Raw genomic sequence first — 22,042 nt, 5'->3', positions numbered from 1 at the left:
GATGCGCACGCGCACAGGAGGCCCACGTAGAGCCGCCCTTCCATTGGATAGTGCCCCGCCGCGCCGTGGGCGGAGATAAAGTGACGCGCGGGTTACCTGGGAGCTTGGAGGCTTGAGCTCTGGAGGTGGGTTTAGGCAGCCGTTTAATTTCGTGCATTAACTCACTGAACTGAGGTAATTGAAAACCTCCTCTCTCTCTAAGACTTTCTTATTGCCTCCAAGAGGTACAGTTTTCTGTTCTTTGTATGTAGTTTTTTTTTTTATTTTTCAAGAAATCACTGTTTTGGGGGACTTCCCTGGGGGCGCAGGCCGATGCAGGGGACACGGGTTCGTGCCCCGGTCCTGGAGGGTCCCACGTGCCGCGGAGCGGCTGGGCCCGTGAGCCATGGCCGCTGGGCCTGCGCGTCCGGAGCTTGTGCTCCGCAGCGGGAGAGGCCACAGCAGTGAGAGGCCTGCGTTCCGCAAAAAAAAAAAAAAGGAATCACTTTTTGAGAATAGGGCACTTAACGTTTTTCTTTATGTACCAGGCCTTTAATAGGCTCAATAAATATATATCCCCTTATTTATAAAGAGTATGTAATTTTCATTTGTCAGTTACATTAAAAAAAAATAACTGAAGTCCATACTTTATTCATACTGATATATTTAGTTGGGTCATGTTGGGCAAGTTAGTCTCTTTATTTTAGTTTCCTCACTTCTAAAATGGGAATAAGTGGATAAAGAAGATGTGGCATATGTATACAATGGAATATTACTCAGCCATAAAAAGAAACGAAATAGAGTTGTTTGTAGTGAGGTGGATGGACCTAGAGTCTGTCATACAGAGTGAAGTAAGTCAGAAAGAGAAAAATACCGTATGCTAACACATATATATGGAATCTAAAAAAAAAAAAAGGTTCTGATGAATCTAGGGGCAGGGCAGGAATAAAGATACAGACCTACTAGAGAATGGACTTGAGGACATGGGGAGGGGGAAGGGTAAGATGGGACGCAGTGAGAGAGTGGCATGGACTTATATACACTACCGAATGTAAAGTAGATAGCTAGTGGGAAGTAGCCGCATAGCACAGGGAGATCAGCTGGGTGCTTTGTGACCACCTAGAGGGGTGGGTTGGGGAGGGTGGGAGGGAAGCACAAGAGGGAGGAGATATGGGGATATATGTATGTGTATAACTGATTCACTTTGTTATAAAGCAGAAACTAACACAACATTGTAAAACAATTATACTCCAATTAAGATGTTAAAAAAATAATAAAACGGGAATAATAATAGTGGCCAACTCATAGTTTGTGAAGATTAAATCAGTTGATATGTAGCTAACACATATAGCACCACACGTGCACACGCACAGCTCAAGGCTTGGGAGTCACAGAGGCTTCTGAGTGTTGAAGTTACTTACAATTTGTTATTTCTTCATGACTCATAATTTCTCCTTCAAAGCGGTGTACTTGTCTAGGTTATATAACGAGGTTGAATGATGATCCTAAGCTTTTTGAGCCTGGGAACCATATGTTATACATCTTTGCCAGGATAGAAAATCATCTGTCAGGTAGAGGTGGGAGATAAGAGGAGGAATGGCAGGAGGCTGTCAGGAATAACTTCATAGTGGAGATGATGCTTGATCAGTGTTTTGAAAGATGAGTAGTTGTTTGCCTGAATGCCAAGAAAAGACATTACAGGAGTGAGGGCATTTCAGTCAAAGGAAGCAGTTGGGACAGAGATACAGAATCCAAAACGCTATGGGCAGTTGGGGAGATCCCCAAATAATCAAGGGATTAAGTTGGAAGTAGACAGGGGCCAAATCATAGTCAGCCTGCAGTGCAGTACTAAGGTGGATGTAACCCTGGAAGCAATGAGAAGCAACTCGGCAGATTTAAGCAGTCATGGCATTATCAGATTTGTGTCTTGGGAAGATTCTCGGGTTTCAGTATAGAGGATAGGTTGGAAGGATGTGGAATTGGAACCACTGGATCAAGTGCTTAGGGGACTATTGCTGTGTCCATGAGAAAGAACATGCGAGCCTGAATTAAGGGCCGCAGGGTGGGGGGGAGTTGAGGAATCAGTACTGCATAGCTATCCATTGGTTGCAGATGAGGAAAAGGACGAGTTGAAGGTAACTCCTAAATTTTCGACTTAGAATACTTGGTGAATGGAGTTGCTTTTTCTGAGATTTGGAATCCATTAATATTAATTTGTGGAATGTATGCTATGTGATGGCACCTGTCTAGAGATTTTCCCATTATTTATTTTAATTCTCATAACAATCCAGAAACTGGACGTATTATTATTCTCATGTTAATATGAAGAAATTAAAACACATAGCTTACATATATTTATGAAGCTTCCAGGGCTGGATTTAAATCTATGTCTGTTAGGTTTAAGAATAGTGTTTTCTTTCCCATAGATGTTGTCTTCTAGGAGGAAAACAGATTTTAGGGGAAAGATAATGAATTTGATTTGGGATGTTTGAATTTTAAGATGCCAAGGGGCATTTGAAAGCAGGCCTGTTGCTCAGGAAAGTGATTTATGCTGGAGACAGAGATTTGAGGTCATTGACATATGAGTGACAGTTAAAGCCATAGGAACCCCTTAACCTGGAACTCAACAATGGGCTTTTAGGGAGGAAGGTCTGTGAGACTCCTGAAAATGTATGCAAATTTTTGTATATTTGTAAGCAGATCCATTCTTCCCCCGCTAGGGAGAGGGCACATAGCTTCTTCAGATTCTTAAAGGAGTTCATGACTCTGAAAAGATCAAGATCTACTAGTGTAGAGTATAAAAGAAAAAGAACAAAAGTCAGAAGAGTAGGAAATATTAATTAAAGGGGTAACAGAAGAAGAAAAAACTAGCAATGGAGACTGAGAAATTTCAGTCAGAGGGTAAAAGGAAATCAGGAGAGAGTATTCTAGGCATGAAGAAGATAACTGCTTAGTTTTACTGGATGCTACAAAAAGGTGTTATTGAGGACCAAAACCAATCCATTGTATTTGATAACTAGGGCAATGGTGACTTTGCCAGAGGAGTTTCGGTGGAGTGGGGGTGGGAGGATGGAATTTTGATAACTGTGGATTCGAAGGATGAAACACAGCCTCTTAAGGGAAGAGACTTCACCTGTTTGTTCACTGTATTCCTGGGACTTCACTGTATTCCCGCCACAGTGAGGTGATCAATAGTATTTGTTGAAAGTTGAACAGATGAAGAAGTGGTGACCATTAATAACCAGGTACCATTAGTAACAGCTGCTTTTTCTTCTGTTTCCAGGCTCCATCCTTCAATAGCACTTATCTACCCAACAACTGGGCTGGGGGAGCAGTAGTGTCTCCATGGCATAAATGAAGAAGCTGTGACTCAGAGAGGCTGAGTAAACTGCTTGATGCTGTACAACTACATACAGTGATGAATGTGAGATTCAGACTTGGATTTGTCTGGCTCCAAAATCTCTGTTCCTTCCATGACAATAAAACAAAGGAGAAGAAGAGCGAGAGGTGAGTATGTGTCTCTCAACTGTTATTAAATTTTCCCTTATCTATTCGCCTTCTTCCTTTCACTCTCTCTTGGATTGTTCTTATTCTTCATAGACAAAGCAATGCCTTCACAGAACTATAAAGATTGATCAAAGTACCAGATTATGAGATTATTCAGAGGCCAATATGTAATCCTTGGGGCTTTCATTCTCATCTCACTCTCACAGCTGCCTGCATTAATACTCTCTGATAAACACATGGCTTCCTTTTTATTCTGGAAACCATAGATTCTCAATAACAAAGGATGCGTATTTAAGCAAACTGAGGAATATATAGTCATCACTGAATGCTCAACTTGGAAAGACTGTTGTATTGCAGCTAGCTCTTTCTGTAAAGAGAGTAGGATTATAAAACCAAAAGAGACAAGAGGGAATATTTTCTGCTCAACCAAGCATATCTAAAGCATATTAGAAGTTTGGAGACAATATTCTGTGTTATTTTTTTTTTTAAAAATGTTGCGGGCTTCCCTGGTGGCGCAGTGGTTGAGAGTCCGCCTGCCAATGCAGGGGACACGGGTTCGTGCCCCGGTCTGGGAAGATCCCACATGCCGCGGAGCAGCTGGGCCCGTGAGCCATGGCCGCTGAGCCTGCGCGTCCGGAGCCTGTGCTTCACAACGGGAGAGGCCACAGCAGTGAGAGGCCCACATAACGCAAAAAAAAAAAAAAAATGTTGCATGGAACTATTACCTGGTTGTAAGAAAATAACATGTAAAAAAGGATAATGTTATGAATAAAAAGGGTATGGATAAAAGAAAAGATGTGTGTTGGGGGGCTTCCCTGGTGGCACAGTGGTTGAGAGTCCGCCTGCCAATGCAGGGGACACAGGTTCGTGCCCCGGTCCAGGAGGATTCCACATGCCGCGGAGCGGCTGGGCCCGTGAGCCATGGCCGCTGGGCCTGCATGTCCGGAGCCTGTGCTCCGCAACGGGAGAGGCCACAACAGTGAGAGGCCCGCATATCGCAAAAAAAAAAAAAAAAAAAAAAGAAAAAAGAAAAGATGTGTGAACACTTGGTTTTTTTTTTTTTTTTTTGCGGTAGGCGTGCCTCTCACTGTTGTGGCCCCTCCCCCTGCAGAGCACAGGCTCCGGACGCGCAGGCTCAGCAGCCATGGCTCACGGGCCCAGCCACTCCGCGGCACGTGGGATCTTCCCAGACCGGGGCACGAACCCGTGTCCCCCGCATCGGTAGGCGGACTCCCAACCACTGCGCCACCAGGGAAGCCCGAACACTTGGTTTTTATTCTTTGACTTGGTCAGAGAACTCAGCCATTGAGAACACATCTTTTTAAGTTGCCTGCATCAGTGCTGTGATAGCTCTTTAGTGTTTGGTACATTAAGCCAGGTATATGTTTTGGCCATTTCTAAAAACTCAAGATTTTCCTGGAAACCCCTTGTATGTTCTAGCCATCCATTGCTAGGTAGCAATATGTGGATGTTATAGAGAAATGTTACAGAGTGAATGTTATTTGCCTCTAGGACATAATGGAGGAGGAGGAGCCCACGATTTAATATTTTGATTTTTAGTTTGAATGTGATTCATACAGTCTGTCACTGGACTGTAATTGTGATATTAGATATAGCAGTTGCCTATCTGCTCTTCTTTCTGTCTTTCTCCTCGTTGTTATGATGAAGACAATGATATTACCTACTTCATAGATATATGAAGAAAATCCATGTAAAGAATTTAGCGCAGTGCGTGGCACTCAGCAAGTATGCAATAAATGTTAGCTGATATCGCCTTCCTCCTCTTCCTCCTCATCAGCTACATTATTGTCATCATCACTGAACTCCTCTGAACTCCATTCTCATAGGGAAGTGATAATGTGGTAAGGAGCTTTGGTTCCCTTATATGTGCACAAGGCTTATCAGAGGTGATAATACTGCCACGACCTTCCTATCTCTTTGTTACTGGGACATTGTTTGGTCTAGAAAGGAACAGGCATGGGTTTAGATGGGACTCCCCTCAGGATGTTGGCCTGCTTTGTTTTGAGCTACTTTACCTTGACGTGATTATGCCTGTATTTTAGAACGCAAAGCATGTAGACAGAGCAGAGAACAAGGATGAGGAGATTTAAGCAAAAACTGATTAACCACTGAGTGAGAAGCATCTATAAGTCACATTTGGTAAACTTAGCATTCAGGCTGTGGTGATCTGGCTCCATAAAGAAGTGGAAATACTTAGACTTGAAAGGAGGGTATAAAGCTACCTGGGAGCTTGTTAAAAATGCAAAATCTCTGGCTCCAATCCAAAACTACTGCCCCAGAATCTGTATTTTTAAAAAATCCCTAGTGATTCATATGTACAATTAAATTCTCTTGAATGAGATTGACTAGGAAGTGAAAGAGAGATGGTAGCATTGGGCCTTGCATAATGTAAATTGCCCCATATATATAGAATCAGAATATGTAAGGGGGGGCTTCCCTGCTGGCGCAGTGGTTGAGAATCTGCCTGCCAATGCAGGGGACACGGGTTTGAGTCCTGGTCTGGGAAGATCCCACATGCCACGGAGCAACTGGGCCCGTGAGCCACAACTACTGAGCCTGTGTGTCTGGAGCCTGTGCTCCGCAACAAGAGAGGCCATGACAGTGAGAGGCCCGCGCACCGCAATGAAGAGTGGCCCCCGCTCGCCGCAACTAGAGAAAGCGCTCGCACAGAAACGAAGACCCAACACAGCCAAAAATATAAATAAATAAATAAATTAAAAAAAAAGAATATGTAAGGGGCTAAGGAAGCTGCATTTTAAGAAACCCTTCAGGGAATTTTTATGAACACTAGAGTTCGAGGACCACAAGTAAAAGATAAATACTGTCCTGGGGAGAAGTGCAATATACACTATGAGCAGTAGATGTCACTGCTGTACAATTTGAAAATGACACCGTTAGCAGCCAAAAGAATTATTACAAGAACATTCTCTAAATCTGCAATGTAAAGATCTAGGGAAAATGAACTCTAATTTAAACAGAGTTGGATTTTCCTGTGATTTTATTAAAGATCTCTAGGACATATGAACAGCTTACAAAGAGTGGTTGGAGATTTAGAAATTTTGGGTACATGTAAGTAAACCTATTCTAAGGAATAACATCTCAGTGTACTTGGGGAAATAAAGTGAATGTTTTGTGGTTTAAAAAACAAAACTAGATTCCACAGTCAAAGTATATAAGGCACTCAATGACTCTTAGAATATCTTTTCCTCTTCCTGGCCTTATATCACACTGTTAATTTTATACTGAGTTTGCCAGATATTTAATTTTCATCTGCAGCTCAGGGGTTGAAGCCTTGTGTGCTGTCTATGTGAACATTGTCTTTATCTGTAGACACTGCAACATGCTGGGGGACTTGGATTCAAGTTCTGGCTTTTCTGTAAAGCTCCATGTGGATCACCACGACAATTCCTTAACGTCTTTGAGCCTTGAAACAGGCATAAAAAATGCCCACATAAGGGGTATCATGAGGAGAACCCAGATAATAAATGTGAAATACTTTATAAATTTTGAAGTGTTAAATAAATGCGAAGTATTATTTGAATGCTTATAGTGTTGGACCTTTGCTTTGATATTGGTCTTTGAAACCTCACCAAAGCACCCTTTCCATAAAAATGACTCTGGTTCTGCTAAGAACCTGGTTATTTTCCCCGACTACATCTTTTGTTCCGCATGTAAGGTTGACTGATAAAATGTAGGATACTCAGTTACAGTTGAGTTTCAGATAAACAATGAATAATTTTTTAGTGTAAGTATGGCTTAGATATTGCGTGGCAATCTGGCAAATCTAACTCAAAGGCAAACTAAGGAAGCTGTTCCGTGTTTATATTTCTGTACCCGAAGGTCATCTAATTGATCAAATCTTCTATTCTGCCTTGTATGGAAAAAGTCTGGCTCAAAAAATGCAGGTCTAAAAATGCTTTTGGAGAGTTATTGCTAACTGAAAGCCCACATCTTCAAAAATGTTTATACTTCCTGTCTAGAAATGGCTTGCTTGGGCTTATACACTAAAGACTGCTTGGAGGGAAATAGGGCCACTTAATCCTTGGAATTATTTTTCATTTCTATTATAGTCTGTTATTCTTTTGATTTTTGATTATTCATTAGCATGTCTTTCTCTCTCCCACTGTGTGGTTGTGGGACTAGAAGGAGGGAAAGCGTGAATCTCCAAAATGAAAGCCACTCAAATGTTGGTGTTATAAAAAATTCTGATGCATTTCTGGCACAGCCCTCTCTTCCCAATTATATTTCATGCAGCAAATGATGCTATTAAAGTGTATAGACTCTACATAGAGAGTCCACATCCCAATAATGGACAAGAGTAAGGAGAAGGAAAGGTGGGAGTGAGGTATATGCTAAGTGTTGAGAAAGAGTTATCCTGGGGAACAATTTGCAGTTTCAAAGTACTTGAGGATAATACACAAAATGGGGGTTAACAAAATAAAATAAATCCAGAATTACACTTTCATGGGTATGCCCTGAAGTAGAATGAGGAATAACCCTAGGAATCCTGATGTACTGAACTGCCAAGTCTAACCGGAAGCCCTTGGAGGGGGACTGCAGAAAAATGGCACCTTTTGGCTCAGCTAATAGTAACATTAGCTTCTGGACACTAGGTGGCGATACAGGGCAACGTGAGGATTTTCGAATTGGTGGTGGAGATGCTGAACTAGCGGGGGAAGAGCTGTGAGATGAGCTTTGCTTTCCTGCTGTTAATACAGAGCCCTTCAATTTACGGTAGAATGTTCCTTCAGCTGTGATCTTATGAAACTTCAGTGGGGCAGGGATCGGGTCGGATCCACCTCTAGTGTTTTCCTTCCTTTTATTTTCTTCCATTTTAAGACTGGTTACTTCACACTTCTGCAAAGTACTTAGTCTCATCGGGCATCCAAACTTGATACCTGTGTCTAAATTTAGATACAGAGATGGCAAAGCTGTTTAATTGGTATTTGGGGCAATTAGAGGGAGCCAGGAGAGGAGAGCGACATTGCACTGAGGTGATTTGAGCCACCAATGAGGGTTCCTGGGCTGTGTGTTCCTGTCACTAAGAACATTTGCTAATCTGCTGACAAATTGCAATGGGAATATTTCCTGGACATGCTGAAAGCCCAGTGCCCTGTCATTTGAGTAGAGTAGGCTCTTCACCAGCCCACGGGAGTATCAATGATTAGCCTACGCTTTGGCATAAGGTTCCCGTTTTCTTTACAGTTTGATGATGTTGGTGGCATCAGTGATGCATGTTTGTTCATTGCTTAAAGAAGCTTTTGTCTTTAAAAAAATCTGTAAAAGCTTGGATCAGGTAAGCTTTTCTCTATTTTAATTTGTATTGATATTTCTGAGTTCCAAGGAAATTACATGCCTATCAAATGATCATTGAAACCTTTTTATCCATTGTTTTGGGAATTCCCTCTTGTATTTATGCCCTTTCTCCTGCCTAAGTAAAACAGAAGGGTTTAGTTAGAATTTGGGGATGAAATTTACAAAGCCTATATTCTCAACGAAAATTTGGGATTTAAGTTAATTTTCACGCACCAGTTTGTATCCCTCTTGCCCCCTTTACATGGTCAGTTTTGTCTTCAGCTATCTTCTAGCATTACCTATGGTTAGCTAAGCAAACTATACTTATTCCTACCTGAGTCTTTGTCATCCTGTTAATACCTGCTGGTATGCCCCTTCTCCCTCCTTTTCAGTATTCAGCTCCAAGGCGTCTCCTTTAAGAAGTTATTTCTGGGTAATTCATACTAATCTGCTTTCCTGAACTCATATAATATTACTAAGGTTAGCTCATGATTATAACCTAGGCTCAGTTGCTTTCTGATTGGTTTACACATGCACATGTGCACACACACACACACACACAGCTAACTAGATTACAAGCTTTTTGAAGGTGAGGACTGTACCCCAGTGCCATCTGGCAGTATGGTATGTATTGAATATACATACTCAATAGATATCCATCTTTTATCCGTCTCTGTGATCCCAAAGCCTGAAACATAGTAGGTGTTCAATAAATGTTTGTTGAAAGAGCTGAAAAATTGATTTAAACTACTCTGCTGAACTACTAGATCTCTGATAATATTAGATTGTGACATCTATTGTGAAAAACTTAGTAATCATCAATGTAGACCTTACAAGAGCTAGTTCAAGCCTTATCTCCTCCATGAGAAATTTCCAAGGCCAGCACAATCCTGATTTCTCCTCCTGATTTCTCCTACTGATTCTAAAGTACTAAATTATCTTATCTACCGTCATCATATCTATGTTGGGCAAGTGCCTAAGGTTCATATCTGTAGTGTAGGGTTAATACTGGTGTCTACCTGTTACGGTTGTGATGATTAAATGACTTAATATATATAAAGTACTTAGAACTTTTCCTGGCATATAATAAGTGATTGATTGGTATTGTTTATTATTGTTACTGATACAAGATTGTTCTTTGTTTTATGTACTTAGAGCTTGTACTACCAACTAGATTATAAACTTTCAGGGGCAGGCATCTTCATTTTAATATCTTAGAGAATATAATTATGTCCCTTTTTCTTTTCCTTGTTAGTTTGACTAGAGATTTATCAATTTCATTGACTTTTCTCCTAGTAATAGTTTTTGGTTTCATTGTTTTTGTACAGCTTTTCTGTTTTCAATACCATTGATTTCTGCTCTTTATTATTTTCTTTCCCCTGCTTACTTTGGGTTTAGTTTTTCATTCTTTTTCTAGTTTCTTATGGTAGAAGCTTAGATAATTGATTTGAGAACTTTCTTGTTTTCTAATATAAGCATTTGCTATAATTTCCCCTCTAAACCCTGCTTCAGCTGCATTCCTTAAACTTTGATATGTTTTTATTTTTATTCAGTTAAAACTTTTTCTATTTCTCCTTATTTCTTCTTTATTCATGAGTTATTTAGAAGTGTGTTGTATAATTTTCAAATACTTGGGGATTTCCCATACTATATCTCCTGATGATTTCTAGTTTAACTCTTTGGTAGACATAGAACATACTTTAAATGTTTTCAGTTCTCCTAAATTTATTGAGACATTTTATGGTCCTGAATATGATCTAATTTGGTGAATATGCAGCAGTGTGTGCTTGGAAAGTTTGTGCATTCTGCTGTTGTTGAGTATAGTGTTTTATAAATGTTATTTAGGTCAAGTTAGTTGATAGCCTTGTTCAAATTTTCTGTGTCCTTCAGACTTTCTGAATGCTTATTCTATTAATTTCTGAAAGAAAGGTGGCAATCTCCAAGTATAACTAAGATTTGCTTGTCTCCTTTCAGATTTACATTTTGTAGTTTAAAATTGTTAGTAGGTATGAACACATTTAGGACTGGTATGTCTTCTTGATGAATTAACCTCTCTATCATTATGGAATGTCCTTCTTTATTCATGGTAATATTTCTTGTTCTAAACTATTTTTTTGTCTCATATTGCCACTCAAATTTTCTTTTGATTAGTGTTAGCATGTTATATATTTTTCCATCCTTCTACTTTTAATCTACCTATGCCTTTATATTTAATGAGTCTTGCAGTCATTTTTGGAGGGGTTTGATATGGCAATCTCTGCTTTTTAATTGGAATGTTTAAACTATTTATATTTAATGTCATTATTCATATGGTTGGATTTAAATCCACCTTCTTGCTGTTTGCTTTCTATTTTTCCCACCCGTTCTTTGTTCCTTTTTCCTGTTGCCCTTCCTTTTATTGAGATTAATTGACTATTTTTTATGATTATATTTTATTTACATTGTTGGATTATACCTCCTTCTTTTGTTTTTTATTAGTTTCTCTTGGGTTGACAATATGTACATTCAACTTATCACAGTCTGCCTTCAAATGATATTGTACCTTTTCACATGTAGTATAAAAACCTTACAACAGTATACTTCCATCTCTTTATCCTTTGTGCTAGCATTGTTATATATTTTACATCCACAAATGCTATAAATCTCAAACTATAATGTTATCAATTGTTCTTTAAACAGTCAATTATATTGTGAAGATAGTATAAAAGTGAGAAATTTATCTTTTACATTCCTCCACATATTTATCATTTCTGACTTTTTTCTATCTTTTGTGAAGATTTCACTTTCTATCTTGTGTTATTTTAGGTCTGCCTAGGAAACTTCCTTTAAGATTTTTGGAGTGCTGCTCTACTGGTGATGAAGTCTCTTAGTTTTGTTCATCTAGAAATGTGTATTTAGTCGTTGTTTTTGAAAGGTATTTTCCCTTGGGAAAGAGCTGTAGGTATACAGTGTTTTGTTTTGTTTTTTGTTCTAATACATTTGGCTTCCATAGTTTCTGATGAAGAGTCTGCTGTTATTCTTTTCTTTATTACCCTGTAGGTAATGTGTCAGTGTATCTTGTTTTTCCTGGATAAATTTAAGATTTTCTTTTTATCATTAGTTTTCAGCAATTTGATTACATTGTGTCTTGACATACAATACCCTTCTGAGGATTCTACTTGATGCTCTGTGTATATGTGTGTGTGTGTGTGTGTGTGTGTGTGTATTCCAGTTTGGCTTGAGGGGAGACAAACTATTTCTAGTCCTCTGTGACTCACAGGGGTTTATCTGACTCCTCCTTTCTTGTGGTTCTTTCTCTAGCCTTGGACCATTTTGTCTAATGCATGCACTGATAAGCAGCCACAGTCTCAAGTGGATCTCACTGCAGATCTCTGGAGTTCTTTCTTTGTGCAGCTAATTTCTCTGTAGTGCTATGTTCCAAAAATTCTAACTTTCTTGGTTTACCTGCATTCTGATCTCTGCTTCTTCAACTCAGGAAGACTGCTTGACTCTGTGTTATTGCCTTAAAACTGCCCCCAAGAAGTGATCTGGTGCATGTTGAGGTTCCACTGTGTGTTTTCTAGCTCTCAGGTCTCTTCTCTAATGTCTGTAAGCCATTGTTTCTTGTATTTTTGTCTGATTTTCTAGTTGTTTTTAACACAGGGGGTGATTGTGGTGCTAAATCCATTCTTTTTTTTTACTCCATTTTGGCTTGAAGACAAACTGTCTGTGGATATACTGATGGAGCTGGAAGGTGAGTCTTACTTCTTGACATACTGCTATTAAAGACCAAATGAACACCCCAAAATTTATGATAGAAGAGAATAGCCAGCAAATTACTGATCAGACCAGAGCATGTATGAGTAGTCTAGTAATTCTCAAGCAATGATAAATAAAAGAATCACAAAGATCCTCTGAATTAGATTGTTCTTTAAACTGTACATCAACTGTGGTGGAACAATGGCATGAAATGTGGAGTCCTTTTCTTCTACGATCTCTGAAAAGTCTTAGAATTTTAAAATGTATTGCTTTCCTTATTTTAGATGGAATGCCTGCAGTTCAAACAGGTCATTACCTTTCTATCTGGCCGAGAGTTGGCAGGAAGGGCCACCAAGTAGATCTAATATACCAACTGCCTTGATAATGTGTGCATAGGTATAGGTAAACGAAAAGCAACTTTAGTCTTCTGACTTCACATTAGACAATTATATGTTTAACTTCCTAATAGATAAACAATTTATTGCCTTTCAATTCCTCTTGCTTAAAAACAGCTCTTGCTGGAATTTTGCTTTTGTATGTTGCTTTAGCTTTGGCATAAATCCCCAGTGATTCAGTGTAAAACTTTGTATCTAAATCTCCCTGAAAGAGAGTACAGTATTTTTATGAGCATAGTAGTACCATTCAAAATCATGTAAATGTACACATGCCTGAATATGTATATATAGCTTTAAAATTCTAGAAAGGATTATACTTTTAACATTTTTTTGATTTGTCTTTCAAAATGTCATGAATTTTCAAATAAAACTGCTCTCTATTATTGTTCAGTTAGAGATATTTTTCTAGGGAATAATATGTAAATTCTTTGGTTCTTCACAAGTTGTTATGGTTTCCCAATGTTATATGTAATAATATATTGGGAGAATTTTTCTGTTTTGTGGCAGCTTTTACTATCTTTAAAAAATGGTTCAAATCCCAAGTCACAATATCTTAGTGTCAAATAATATTAAAAATGTTCTGTAAAAGAAAAATCTTAGGAATAATAGAAAAATTTTCTCATATTGGCCAATTGCAAATTTTAACCATGATTCTTAATAAATTTCTCTTTGACATGAATTTCTAAATACCAATCTGACTTTCTAAATCAAAGGAGTTGTTAAAACCAAATGATCCAATTACAGGTTTATTTAAAAAATGAATAAATAAAGAAAGCTTTCTAGCTGCTTAAGGTGCTATTGCACTTTTAACAGAATGTCAAAAAAGTAATGTCTTCCTTTGATTAGGCTTATACCTTATCTTTCTCTCAAACTTCTAGAGACTTTTCTTTTTAAAATCTTTATTGGAATATAATTGCTTTACATGTTATGTTAGTTTCTGCTGTATAACAAAGTGAATCAGCTATGTGTATACATATATCTCCATATCCCCTCTCTCTTGTGCCTCCTACCCATGCTCCCTATCCCACCCCTCTAGGTGGTCACAAAGCACCAAGCTGATCTCCCTGTGCTATGCAGCTGCTTCCCACCAGCTATCTATTTTACATTTGGTAGTGTATATATGTCAATGCTACTCTCTCATTTCGTCCCAGCTTACCCTTCCCCCTCCCCATGTCCTCAAGTTCACTCTCTATGTCTGCGTCTTTATTCCTGTACTGCCCTTAGGTTCTTCAGAACCATTTTCTTTTGTTTTTTAGATTCCAAATATATGTGTTAGCATACGGTATTTGTTTCTCTCTTTCTGACTTAACTTCTTCACTCTGTATGACAGACTCTAGGTCCATCTACCTCACTACAAATAACTCAATTTCGTTTCTTTTTATGGTTGAGTAATATTCCATTGTATATGTGTGCCACATCTTCTTTATCCATTCATCTGTCGGTGGACACTTAGGTTGTTTCCATGTCCTGGCTATTGTAAACAGTGCTGCAGTGAACATTGTGATACATGTCTCTTTTTGAACTACGGTTTTCTCAGGGTATATGCCCAGTAGTGGGATTGCTGGGTCATATGGTAGTTCTATTTTTAGTTTTTTAAGGAACCTCCATACTGTTCTCCATAGTGGCTGTATCAATTTACATTCCCACCAACAGTGCAAGAGAGTTCCCTTTTCTCCACACCCTCTCCGGCATTTATTGTTTGTAGATTATTTGATGATGGCCATTCTGACCAGTGTGAGGGGATACCTCATTGTAGTTTTGATTTGCATTTCTCTAATGATTAGTGATGTTGAGCATCCTTTCATGTGTTTGTTGGCAATCTGTATGTCTTCTTTGGAGAAATGTCTATTTAGGTCTTCCACCCATTTTTGGATTGGGGTGTTCTTTTTTTTTGATATTGAGCTACATGAGCTGCTTGTATATTTTGGAGATTAATCCTTTGTCAGTTGCTTCATTTGCAAATATTTTGGGCCATTCTGAGTGTTGTCTTTTCTTCTTGTTTATGGTTTCCTTTGCTGTGCAAAAGCTTTTAAGTTTCATTAGGTCCCATTTGTTAATTTTTGTTAATTTATTTCCATTTCTCTAGGTGGTGGGGTCAAAAGGGATCTTGCTGTGATTTATGTCATAGAGTATTCTGCCTATGTTTTCCTCTAAGAGTTTTATGGTGTCTGCCCTTACATTTAGGTCTTTAATCCATTTTGAGTTTATTTTTGGGTATGGTGTTAGAGAGTGTTCTAATTTCATTCTTTTACATGTAGCTCTCCAGTTTCCCCAGCAACACTTATTGAAGAGGCTGGCTTTTCTCCATTGTATATTCTTGCCTGCATTATCAAAGATAAGGTGGCCATATGTGCATGGGTTTAATTCTGGGCTTTCTATCCTGTTCCATTGACCTATATTTCTGTTTTTGTGCCAGTACCATACTGTCTTGATTACTGTAGCTTTGTAGTATAGTCTGAAGTCAGGGAGCCAGATTCCTCAAGCTTCATTTTTCTTTCCCAAGATTGCTTTGGTTATTTGGGGTCTTTTGTGTTTCCATGCAAATTGTGAAATTTTTTGCTCTAGTTCTGTGAAAAATGCCATTGGTATTTGATAGGGATTGCATTGAATCTGTAGATTGCTTTGGGTAGTATAGTCATTTTCACGATGTTGGTTTTTCCAATCCAAGAACATGATATATCTCTCCATCTGTTTGTATCATCTTTAATTTTTTTCATCAGGGTCTTATAGTTTTTGGCATATAGGTCTTTTGTCTCCCCAAGTAGGTTTATTCTTAGGTATTTTATTCTTCTTGTTGCAGTGGTGAATGGGAGTGTTTCCTTTATTTCTCTTTCATATTTTTTGTCATTAGTGTATAGGAATGCAAGAGATTTCTGTGCATTAATTTTGTATCCTGCTACTTTACCAAATTCATTGATTAGCCATAGATGTTTTCTGGTAGCATCTTTAGGAATTTCTATATATAGTATCATGTTATCTGCAAAGAGTTACAGTTTTACTTCTTCTTTTCTGATTTGGATTCCTTTTATTTCTTTTTCTTCTCTTGTTGCCGTGGGTAAAACTTCCAACTATTCAACTATGTTGAATAATAGTGCTGCGAGTGTGCAGCCTTGTCTTGTTCCTGATCTTAGGGGAAATGGTTTCAGTTTTTGACCACTGAGAATGATGTGGGCTGTGGGTTTGTCATATATGGCCTTTATTATGTTGAGGTAGGTTCTCTTTATGCCTACTTTCTGGAGGGTTTTTATCATAAATGCATGTTGAATTTTCTTGAAAGCTTTTTCTGCATCTACTGAGATTATCATATGGTTTTATCCTTCAGTTTGTTAATATGGTGTTTCACATTGATTGATTTGCGTATATTGAAGAATCCTTGCGTTTCTGGGATAAACCCCACTTGATCATGGTTTATGATCCTTTTAATGTACTGTTGGATTCTGTTTGCTAGTATTTTGTTGAGGATTTTTGCATCTATGTTCATCAGTGATATTCGCCTGTAGTTTTTTCTTTGTGTGGTTTTGGTATCAGGGTGATGGTGGCCTCATAGAATGAGTTTGGGAGTGTTCCTCCCTCTGCTATATTTTGGAAGAGTTTGAGAAGGATAGGTGTTAGCTCTTCTCTAAACGTTTGATAGAATTCTCCTGTGAAGCCATCTGGTCCTGGCCTTTTGTTTGTTGGAAGACTTTTAATGACAGTCTCAATTTCAGTGCTTGAGATTGGACTCTTTATATTTTCTATTTCTTCCTGGTTCAGTTCGGAAGGTTGTGCTTTTCTAAGAATGTGTCCATTTCTTCCAGGTTGTCCGTTTTATTGGCATAGAGTTGCTTCTAGTAATATCTCATGATCCTTTGTATTTCTATAGTGTCAGTTGTTACTTCTCCTTTTTCATTTCTAAGTCTGTTGATTTGAGTCTTCTCTCTTATTTTCTTGATGAGTCTGGCTAATGGTTTATCAGTTTTGTTTATCTTCTCAAAACCAGCTTTTAGTTTTATTGATCTTTGAGATAGTTTCCTTCATTTCTTTTTCATTTATTTCTGATCTGATCTTTATGATTCCTTTCCTTCTGCTAACTTTTTTTTTTGTTCTTCTTTCTCTAATTGCTTTAGGGGTAAGGTTAGGTTATTTATTTGAGATGTTTCTTGTTTCTTGAGCTAGTATTGTATTGCTGTAAACTTCCCTCTTAGAACTGCTTTTGCTGCATCCCATAGGTTTTGGGTCATCGTGTTTTCATTGTCATTTGTTTCTAGGTATTTTTTGATTTCCTCTTTGATTTCTTCAGTGATCTCTTGGTTATTTAGTAATGTATTGTTTAACCTCCATGTGTTTGTATTTCTACAGTTTTTTTTTCCTGTAATTGATAGGTAGTCTCATAGTGTTGTGGTCAGAAAAGATACTTGATGTGATTTCAATATTCTTAACTTTACCAAGGCTTGATTTGTGACCCAAGATATGATCTATTTGGAGAATGATCCATGAGCATTTGAGAAGAAAGTGTATTCTGTTGTTTTTGGATGGAATGTTATATAAATATCAATTAAATCCATCTAATCTAATGTGTCATTTAAAGCTTGTGTTTCCTTTTTTATTTTCATTTTGGATACTTTGTCCATTGGTGAAAGTGGGCTGTTAAAAGTCCCCTACTATTATTGTATTACTGTCAGTTTCCCCTTTTATGGCTGTTAACATTTGCCTTATGTATTGAGGTGCTGCTATGTTGGGTGCATAAATATTTTCAAATGTTATATGTTCTTCTTGGATTCATCCTTTGATCATTATGTAGTGTCCTTCTTTGTCTCTTCTAATAGTCTTTATTTTAAAGTCTATTTTGTCTGATATAAGAATTGCTACACCAGCTTTCTTTTGATTTGCATTTGCATGGAATATCTTTTTCCATCCCTTCACTTTCAGTCTGTATGTGTTCCTAGGTCTGAAGTGGGTCTCTTGTAGACAGCATATATATGGATATTGTTTTTGTATCCATTCAGCCAGTCTATGTCTTTTGGTTGGAACATTTAATACATTTACATTTAAGGTAATTATCAATATGTATGTTCCTGTCACCATTTTCCTAATTGTTTTGGGTTTGTTTTTGTAGGTCTTTTCCTTCTCTTATGTTTCTTGCCTAGAGAAGTTCTTTTAACATTTGCTGTAAAGCTGGTTTGGTGGTGTTGAATTCTCTTAACTTTTGCTTGTCTATAAAGGTTTTAATTTCTCCATCAGATCTGAATGAGATCCTTGCTGGGTAGAGTAATCTTGGTTGTAGGTTTTTACCTTTCATCACTTTAAATATGTCCTGCCACTCCCTTGTGGCTTGCAGAGTTTCTGCTGAAAGATCCGCTGTTAACTTTATGGGGATTCCCTTGTATGTTATTTGTTTCTTTTCCCTTGCTTCTTTTAATATTTTTTATTTGTATTTAATTTTTGATAGTTTGATTCATATGTGTCTTGGCGTGTTTCTCCTTGGATTTATCTGTGTGGGACTCTGTGCTTCCTGGACTTGATCGACTATTTCCTTTCCCATGTTAAGGAAGTTTTCAAGTATAATCTCTTCAAATATTTTCTCAGACCCTTTCTTTTTCTCTTCTTCTTCTGGGACCCCTATTATTAAAATATTTTTGTGTTTGATGTTGTTCCAGAGGTGTCTGAGAGTGTCCTCAATTCTTTTCATACTTTTTTCTTTATTCTGCTCCGTGGCAGTGATTTCCACTATTTTATCTTCCAGGTCACTTATGTGTTCTTCTACCTCAGTTATTCTGCTATGGATTCCTTGTAGAGAATTTTTAATTTCATTTACTGTGTTGTTCATCACTGTTTGTTTGCTGTTTAGTTCTAGGTCCTTATTAAATGTTTCTTGTATTTTCTCCATTCTATTTCCAAGATTTTGTGTCATCTTTACTATCATTACTCTGAATTCTTTTTCAGGTAGACTGCCTATTTCCTCTTCATTTGTTTGGTCTGGTGGGTTTTTACCTTGATCCTTCATCTGCTGCGTATTTCTCTGTCTTCTCATTTTGCTTAACTTAATGTGTTTGGGGTCTCCTTTTTGCAGGCTGCACGTTCATATTTCCCATTGTTTTTGGAGTCTGCCCCCAGTGGGTGAAGTTGGTTCAGTGGATTGTGTAGGCTTCCTGGTGGAGGGAACTGGTGACTGTGTTCTGGTAGGTGGGGCTGGATCTTGTCTTTCTGGTGGGCAGGGCCGCATCCAGTAGTGTGTTTTGGGTTGTCTGTGAACTTAGTGTGACTTTAGGCAGACTCTCTGCTAATGGGTGGGGTTGTGTTCCTGTCTTGTTGATTGTTTGGCATGGGGCATCGAGGACTGGAGCTTGCTGGCTGTTGGGTGGAGCTGGGTCTTAGTTTTGAGATGGAGATCTCTGGGAGAGCTCTTGCTGATTGATATTATGTGGGCCTGGGAGGTCTCTGGTGGCCCAGTGTCCTGGAATCGGCTCTCCCACCTCGGAGGTTCGGGCCTGACACCTGGCCGAAGCATCAAGACCCTGCCAGCCGCACAGCTTAGAAGAAAAGGAAGAAAAAAAAGGAAAAGCAAAAAAAACCCCAGAAAAATGAACAGATAGAACCCAAAACCAAATGGTAAAAGTAAAAGTAATCAGACACAATCACCCAAACATACACACAAACACTCATAAAAAGGAAAACATAAACATCCCCCAAAAATCCAACAGTCAGAACCCTAGGACAAATGGTAAAAACAAACCTAAACAGACAAAATCACACAAAGGATCATACGTATACACACTGACAAAAAGAGAAAAAAGGAAAAAAAATTTTTTTTAATTAAAAAAAGAAGAGAGCAACCAAACTAATGAACAAATCTACCATTGATAACAAGCACTAAAAACTAAACTAAGATAAACATAAAAAGCAGAAACAAATTGATGCAGAAAAGAAACCCCAAGTCGACATTTGCTCCCAAAGTCCATCGCCTCAGTTTTGGGAATATTCATTGTCTATTCGGGTATTCCACAGATGCAGGGTATGTCAAATTGATTGTGGGGATTTAATCCGCTGCTCCTGAGGCTCCTGGGAGAGATTTCCCTTTCTCTTCTTTGTTTGCATAGCTCCTGGGGTTCAGCTTTGGATTTGGCCCCACCTCTGCATGTAGGCCAGCCTCAGGCATCTGTTCCCCACCTAGACAGGAGGGGGTTAAAGGATCGGCTGTTTAGGGCTCTCTTGCTCACTCAGGCCAGGGAGAGGCAAGGGTACGGTAGTCATAATTTGAATGCAGGCCGAGCCTGAGGTGGCAGAGGCTGACGTGACATTGCAACAACCTGAGGCCTGCCGTGTGTTCTCCCAGGGAAGTTATCCCTGAATATCAGGACCCTGGCAGTGGCGGGCTGCACAGGCTCCTGGTGGGGTTCTGGGTGGTTACCTGTGCTTGCACACAGGATTCTTGGTGGCAGTGGCGGCAGTGTTGGCATTTCATGACAGTCTCTGGGGTCTGAGCTGATAGCCACAGCTAATGCCCGTCTCTGGAGTTCTCTTAGGTGGTGCTCTGCCTTCTGTAGGCACACGGAGCAGGAATCCCCTGTCCTCACAAACTCGGAAACAATGGTCTCTTGCCTCTTCGGGAGGTCCAGACTTTTTCTTGGACTCCCTCCTGGCTAGCTGTGGTGCACTAGCCCCCTTCAGGCTGTGTTCACGCAGCCATCCCAAGTCCTCTCCCTGCAGTCTGACTCCTGAAGCCCGAGCCTCAGCTCCTAGCCCCCACCCGCCCCGGCGGGTGAGCAGATGAGCGTCTCAGGTTGGTGAGTGCTGGTCAGCACCGATCCTCTGTGTGGGAACCTCTCCATTTTGCCCTCTGCACCCCTGTTGCTGTGCTCTCCTCTGTGGCTCTGAAGCTTCCCCCCCACTCACCCCGCCCCCAGTCCCCACCAGTGAAGGGGCTTCCTAGTGTGTGGAAACTTTTCCTCCTTCACGGCTGCCTCCCAGAGGTGCAGGTCCATCCCTATTCTTTTGTCTCTGTTTATTCTTTTTTCTTTTGCCCTCCCCAGGTATGTGGGGATTTTCTTGCCTTTTCGGAAGTCTGAGGTCTTCTGCCAGTGTTCAGTAGGTGTTCTGTAGGAGCTGTTCCACATGTAGATGTACTTTTGATGTATTTGTGGGCAGGAAGGTGATCTCCACGTCTTACTCCTCTGCCATCTTGAATGTCTCCGAGACTTTTTACTTATAAGGGAAAGAAGTTAGAAAGCTAAGGGGGCAGTGAGAGGTAACAGCTAAGGATTTCCAAAGGATTTAATGATAGAAAAACAGGAATAACTCAGATAGCCATTGCACTCAGAATTCTAGTGTGTGGGCTGTGCTCCTACAGTCTTACCATGGTCCTGATGATTAAAGTGTTGGATTCTGGGCTTTCACATAGGGAAAGGTTGAAGATGCAAATGTACTTGATAAAAACAAATGCTCATAAATAGAAAGGACAGTGAGATTTTCAATAGCTTTCATACTGACTTATTTCTCTTTATTTTACTTGACCATCCACCAGAAAACATGGTCAGATGATATCTTTTAGTTATATTTAAAGCTTATGTTTTCTTATGTATTATAATTCTTCTGTGAAGAGAATACCATAAGCGGAATTGCAAAAGGTATTTCTAAATTTTAACATGTACTTTCAAAATATTTTCTTCAATCCATAACTACTTCTGAGGAAACTTTTACATAAAGTTAAGGTCAAACATTTTCATTTTGCCTGACTGTCAGTGTATAATTCCTCTTCAAATAAACAATTAGCTAATGATTTACTGTAAAATGTTTTCCATAGCATCTATTATATACTCAACATTGTGCTGCAACTATTGGAACACAGAGAAAGTATGAGCACTTACAAAGTCAAGGGAAAGAGACATTTAAGTGGCAAATATTTTTGGCATTATATTTTGACTTAACACTCTGGAGGATGAAGATTTAATGCTTTTCAGTTACTTGCCTTGACTGTACTTAGTCCACTTCTGGTCCTCCCCACCTCCCAAGATGACTGTTGCTTATTATTGCTCATGGATGATCTAAGTAGTGTACCACGATCACTTTCATTTTCCTGAACAACATTTTGTTTTCCCTGAAATCTGGTTTTATTGTTTTTATTCTTTTAG

At 39.0% G+C, this 22,042-nt stretch overlaps 1 long non-coding RNA gene across 2 annotated transcripts in view; it reads left to right on the top strand.

Annotated features, from left to right (window-relative positions):
• The first annotated feature begins 65 nt into the window (after window positions 1–65).
• The window catches only part of LOC308621714, a 309,198-nt gene continuing 287,221 nt past the window's right edge, over window positions 66–22,042 (top strand). The window contains exons 1-2 of one of the 2 annotated variants that reach the window (XR_014016499.1): window positions 66–125; window positions 3,263–3,486. This is a non-coding gene — a long non-coding RNA (uncharacterized lncRNA). Of the gene's footprint in view, window positions 175–3,262; window positions 3,487–22,042 lie in introns of both variants that reach the window. The other variant, XR_014016500.1, reaches the window with a different exon arrangement.

The sequence above is a fragment of the Mesoplodon bidens genome, assembly GCF_964165515.1.
Source record: "Mesoplodon bidens genome assembly, chromosome: 8".
In the NCBI taxonomy this organism is placed as follows: domain Eukaryota; kingdom Metazoa; phylum Chordata; class Mammalia; order Artiodactyla; family Ziphiidae; genus Mesoplodon; species Mesoplodon bidens.
This window is presented reverse-complemented; position numbering and strand designations above follow the sequence as displayed.